We start from the raw sequence: 6,027 nt of genomic DNA on the forward strand, positions 1-6,027 counted from the left end.
TTGGTTTTGTTTGGTTTTTGTTGTTGTTGTTGTTGTTTGTTTTTTTTTTTTTTTTGTGGGGGTTTTTTGCCTGTAAATTAGTCTGGGGCTGGAAAGACAAGTGAATGCTTTTGCGATCCGCCACTCTGACGCGGTGATCACGGACTATCCTCTTACAACTTGGGGTTCAGTTTGGATGATTTAACAGAGGTCGCCAGCCACCAACTTTGGAAATAAGCTGAATTCCTCCAGACCTGAGACGCATCCTCTTCTTCCCAGGCCAGGGATGGGACTCCCCCTAGTGTCTGGTAGGGGAATCTCCACTTTTGCTTTTGCTTTTGCCTTGGAGGTAATTTTTAGGTAATTCCTGAAATTTCGAGAGTCAAGTAGTCAGGGAATTCCCAGACCGCTTGGGTCCATGGCTTTTCCTCCGTGGTGGCAGCAGTCATAGAGTCGTCCTCATTTGTAGTGGAGGACATGTGCTGGGTCCCCGGGTCTCACCAGAGGCTGGAGCTTCTCACCTGAGCAGGTGATTTCCAGGCACAAGGGAAAAGAGCCAACCTCACAGTGTTCCAGAGCAGAAGGAACTGAGATGAGGGAGGGTGCACGAGGAACCACCCCTTTTACTCCCCTCCCCCACCTTCCTGCTTCTCCCTCTGAACCTCGCTTTCCCTCTCATCAGTGGTTTCCAACTTTGGCGTTCAATCCGTTGGAGGGCTTGTTAAATCCCAGATTACTGGCTCCACCGCTGGAGTTTCTGAGTCAGTAGGAGTTTAGGGCTGAGGTTTGAGATGTTGCATTTTTAACAGATTTCCAAGTGGTGTTGCTGCTGCTACCTTGTGCCCAAGGAGTCCACTACTCTAGATCTAAGGTGGTGATAAGGTGGGCTTCACCATTTTTCCCCCCACGGGGCAGGTGAGCTTCAGTAGACACTCTGAGAAAAACTCATTAGGAGGGGAGTTTGCCATCCCTGAATGCTTTCTGCTGAATGTTCATGCAGGAAAGTACAGTTTGCCTTTTTGGTCTCTTATTCCCACCTCTTCCACTTTTTTTCTGCAAACAGCTTTCTTGGGGCTGTTGCAGAAACCTGCCTTGCATATAAAGATCTGCTTGTACCCACTCCTCTGTTATCCATCCATCACCACAGGCTTGAGGCTCATTGGAGGAGATCACTCCCTCCCAGGAGGCAGGGAGCTGGGTGAGGTCCAGGGTGTGGACCCAGCCTGAGCTCTGGGTGACAGCTTGGTGTGGCAAGAAGAAAAGACCTGTTAATGAGCACATCACTGAAAGGCCAGTTCTGAAATGCCATTTGTGAAATAATTACCAACAATTGCCATCTCTGTCCTCTGTCCCCCTTCTTGCCCCCCCCAAGCACGAGTTTGGGCAGCCCAGCCCAGATCCCCCAGATAGAGAGTCTCATGGGATGAGTGTCTCCTTTAGCCCTGGGAAGCCGAGGACCATCTAGAACAACCAGATGTAAACCCCTTCCCAGTTGCCTGAGCTGCACAGAAAAATTGGCTTTCCCTTCCTGCTATAGCTCTGATATGCAGGAATGGGGGTGGCTGCTCTCAGCCAGGAATGATGTAGGAGATTTTGCCCGGCCAAAGCCCTACACTTGGCTTCTGGGATGGGAACGGAGATGAAGAGGGAGACAACGTAAGTTCATGTAACCGACCCAAAAAGTTTATCAAGTTTATCTTAAGGTTCATCTGCCTGAGCCAAGAAATTGAGGTGGGGAGAGGTAGTTGCCACCCCTGACCCCCAACAGGAGGCTCCTCGCGTCCTCTGATACCAACTTTCCCAGCCCAGTCCCCTTCTTCCCTGAAGGAGCAGCCGTTCCCACAACACACACACACACACACACACACTTTCTCTCTCTCTCTCTCTCTCTCTCTCTCTCTCTCAAGTCAGTCCTCCTTCCCCAGAGAGGAAGTACTAAATAAACTCCAGTCTCACTGGAAGGTCAGGACGATGCCTGGCGTCATGGAGAGTCGATGCTTGAGGTTCAGAATTGTTTGGATGCTCTTTGGTCAGGCAGGCCACCGGGGAGAGACCACAGCGTCTGCCGAGACACCTCCACTGGCAGATTTCCCCTGTTCGCAGATCCTCTTGGCTCACAGCCATCGACTTTTTTTCTGTCTGTGACTCACTCCCAGAGGAGTAGGTGTGCTGCTTTTATTTTGGACCAAGGGGAAGGATTATGACAGTCATTTGAGTGTGTGGTCAGTGTGTGGGGTCACTTCAGAGGTGGTCCGGAGCGTGCTGGTTCCTCCATGGGGGGAGGGGGCTGGCGAGCTGTGTCAGGGCTGTCCCCCGCCCCCAACCGCTGAACTTCCCAGTAGGAAGGAAAGGGGAAGGACAGAATGCATCCTAACTTTCTGAAGGGGAAGTTTCTGGTTTTGTTTGGCTTTGAGGCATCTGAAGCCGCTGAAATCCCCAAAGCATGTAGGGGACCTCCCAGTGATTCTGAGAGACCAGCTGTTTGCATGGGCTCGCCGGGCCAGTCAGGACAGGTTAGGTTATGCTGCCATAATAAACAGCCTGCAAACCTCACTGCCGTTAAGCCAGAAACTTCTTTCTCACTCCTGTGACATGCCCTCTGCCACTTGGCAGGGAGGTTCTTCCCCAAAGCCACTCAGGGCCCCGCGCGGATGGAGCGGCCACCACATCTCCCGTTGCCGGCCCTGGGGCCAGAGGGAAGCCAAGAGAGCCCCAAGGCTCCTATGCATCGAGCCCGCCCCACAAGGGGAGCAAGAAACGCGATGCCTTCATGCGCTCAGAATGGGGAAAGAGCTGAAGTATCCGGCAAACAGCACCGAAGGCAAACCTTCAGGGGCACAGAGCAGTTCTTCATTTAAACAAGTAGCTAAGCGAGCGGGCGCTGCTGTCGGTGCTAAAGGTCCAGGAGCGAAATGGACATGTTCCTGAAGCTTCCATTTGGTGGAAGAGCCAGATTATAACCATGCAAACGTGTTTGTAATGTCGGGTCCTGAGTACTCTATGGTGAAAAGTAAAACATGTCAAGAGGACAGAAAAAGGCAGGGACAACTCTTCAGTTCGAGGGCCAGGAGAGACCCCTCTGAGGAGCAGACCCGAATGGAGGAAGCCCTGCGTCTGCCTGAGCAAGGGCGGGACTGGCTAAGGCAACAACAGCCCCGAACTTTCTGGTACCTTAGGAACAGGAGTTGGTTCCAAATGTGTATTTCCAGACTCCACCTCCAGAGATCCAGGAAGTCTGGGTACTGGCTGTGTTTTCTAGGAGTTGATTAAAGTGCCTCACAGACCCCACTCTGAAAACAGGAGCCAGTGGGTAGCTGGGATCATGTGCCCTGGTGTAGACATCTGAGGGGAAATGCTCTCGCCCTTGTCGAGCACAGGGTTATAGCTCGGCCCACGACTTCCTTCCCTCCTTGGGCAGCCTGTCAGACCCAGAGCTCAGCCTCCCAGGAAAGTGGGGAGTCACAGGGTCCAAGTAATGGGGGTCAGTAATACCTTCTGTTGCTAGACTGTGAGCCGGGACCATAATAAAATGTTGTTGGAGAATTAGAATGTTTGTAAAAGTCTCTCAAATGCTATGTGTTATACATATTTACTCAAAAAATACGCATCCAGTGCTTACCGTGGGCTGGCACTTTGGGCTTGATTGACTTGCTCTCCATGGCAGCTTTGTGAAATGGCTGAATTCCTATTTTACAGGTGAGAAAACTGAGGCTCAGAGAAGTCATGTGACCGGCCCTAAAAAGTGTCACGGTCTGGACTCAAACACATGATTTTGCCTTTGCACAACCCAGCTGGTATGGTAAAAAGGGCAATGTTTAAACATCTCTGATCTCACTTTGTAGGTGGAGTTTAAAGAATCAGCAAAATACTTCCCCATTTGAAATCCTGTTCAACATTCGAGGTCCAATCCAAATGCCATGGAGCTTCACCAGAGTTGCCCAGAGCCGACCCCTCACTCTTTCTTCTGGGTCCCTCCAAGTCGCTTGTGTCTCTAACCCTCACATCATCCTGATGTGAGTCACAATTACATTGTATATTTTGCCTTCCCCACTTGGGTCTTACCGGCCTTTCTGATCACACAGTCCAGGGAAAGTAAGAGGTGCTCGTTCAGTGTTGAATAAAATGAATCCAGCTGTCGGCTCCCACCGGTACCTGATACCGAACTTATGTCTTAACAACCTTTAGGCCATGGCCCCTGCAGGGTGAGGAGACCAGGAATTGCCTGGCCGGAGGAGAACGGAAAGGCACCCAGTGACCTGGGTCTAAGACTCACCTGCATCCTCCCACGTTGATAGTCACTGGGGTGGATTTCTTGCCTCCTGGGCCACGGGTGAAGGTTGGTAGGACCCCATCCCCACTTCAGGTGTTGGGTTTTCTCTTGGTCACCGAGAGCCTGTGCTTCCACGGGGAACAGCTGGGTAGGGGCTTGACAGTACTTAGGACAAGAGGACAAACGAGGGTGGGAATTCAGCGGGGATGTGAGGGCTCCTGGAGAGATGTCCCCATGCCGGGTGGGGGTGGGGGGACTTGTTGGCCAGGATTCATTGGTGTCTCCCCTGTCCGCCTCTCAATTACAGAATTTTTCCATCCCAAGTCACTCTGCCAGGCTTATGATAAGCCCGGTTGTGTGTACGTTTCTTCTTTCCATGTGGAAAAACTCAGCTGTTCCAGGCGGATTTGTCAGAAGCTTTTCCCCCCTCGGCCAGAGGGGAGGCTCCAAGCCACAGCCACTTACATTCCAGCTCTAAGCCTGCTCGGGGCCCATCGCTGTGGCAGGAAGCCAGGGACTGGGACTGGGACAGACCAGTTCGAGCACAGTGGCCTGCGTGGCCTTCCAGGCTGGCCCTGCTCTTACCACAGTACCCCCCTGCCCACACGCACCCACACCCCGTTTCTTCCAGGTTTCTATCTTGTTCCCCTCGTTCCTGTCCCCTTCCCCCCCCATCCTCCTCCTCCCTTTCCCTCTCCATCTCTTTATCACTCCATTCCTCTCCGTCCTCCCTCCCGCCCTCTCTCCTGTCCTCATTCCCCTCCCTCGTCTCCCCCACCCTCCCACCCATCACCCACACGCCATGTCTCTCTGCAAAAGGGCAGGGAAAGGACCCAACTCCTAGAAGGAGATCCCAAGGGAAATCATCGGAAGTAACCTCGGATTATTTCCCTGGGAAGCTCCTTCAAGCAGTTGAGTCCTCCCCCCGCCAACCCAATGGCGCCACTTGCCTAAAGGTTCTCTGCAAGGTGAAGGGAAAAGAAGCCGGGAATGCCACCCTGGGCAAACTCCCTGAGGCAGCTCAGAAGTGAACCCCGAAGGGCTCCTTGTGGAAACCCTCTGAGGCCCCCCGCTGAAGTGAGACAGCCCCGTGACAGCAAATGGTGGGGTGCGGTGGGAGAGCAGTCGGGCCCTTGTGGGGGTCTCTGCTGTCCCCCAGCCTGGTTTCCCTGGCCTCAGCAGTCAGCTGGGGATGGAGGTGTGGGGGGCGTTTAGTCAGGCGTCCACTGCCTCCTGCCCTTTGCGGGGCCATTCTCGTGTCCTCTGCAGGGTGTTTGCAAACTCTGCCTCCGGGTTCTCCAGCATTAGCTTGTGTGAGAATCACCGGGAAGCTCATCAACAATGCGGGTTCCTGGGCCACACCTGGGCTGACTGGAATCCTGTGGGTGGGTCCCAGAAGCTGTTTTGAACCAGGATGGCCTTCTAAAGAGGACACTGAGGAGCTCCTGAGAGAGACTGTCAGCCCGCGGTGCTAGGGCACCGAGGGAGGTACCAGGCGGCCTGCCCTTCTCACGTGGGGAGCTGGGACGTGCTCCCGTGTCCTCCTAGGGAGGCCCATTTTCAACCGGCCCAGCCTGTTTTAAGAGGATGCTCCCCGTGAATCTGAATGCCATGTGGGTCCTTCCCAGACCTTTGTGACAGAACTGAGCCACTGCCTGGCCCGGCCCAGTGAGACAAGAGAATCTGTTTCTTTTTTCTTTTTTTTTTTTTTAAGATTTTATTTATTTGACAGAGAGAAATCACAACTAGGCGGAGAGGCAGACAGAGAGAGAGGAGGA

Source organism: Meles meles, chromosome 17 (genome assembly GCF_922984935.1).
Source record: "Meles meles chromosome 17, mMelMel3.1 paternal haplotype, whole genome shotgun sequence".
Taxonomy (NCBI): Eukaryota; Metazoa; Chordata; class Mammalia; order Carnivora; family Mustelidae; genus Meles; species Meles meles.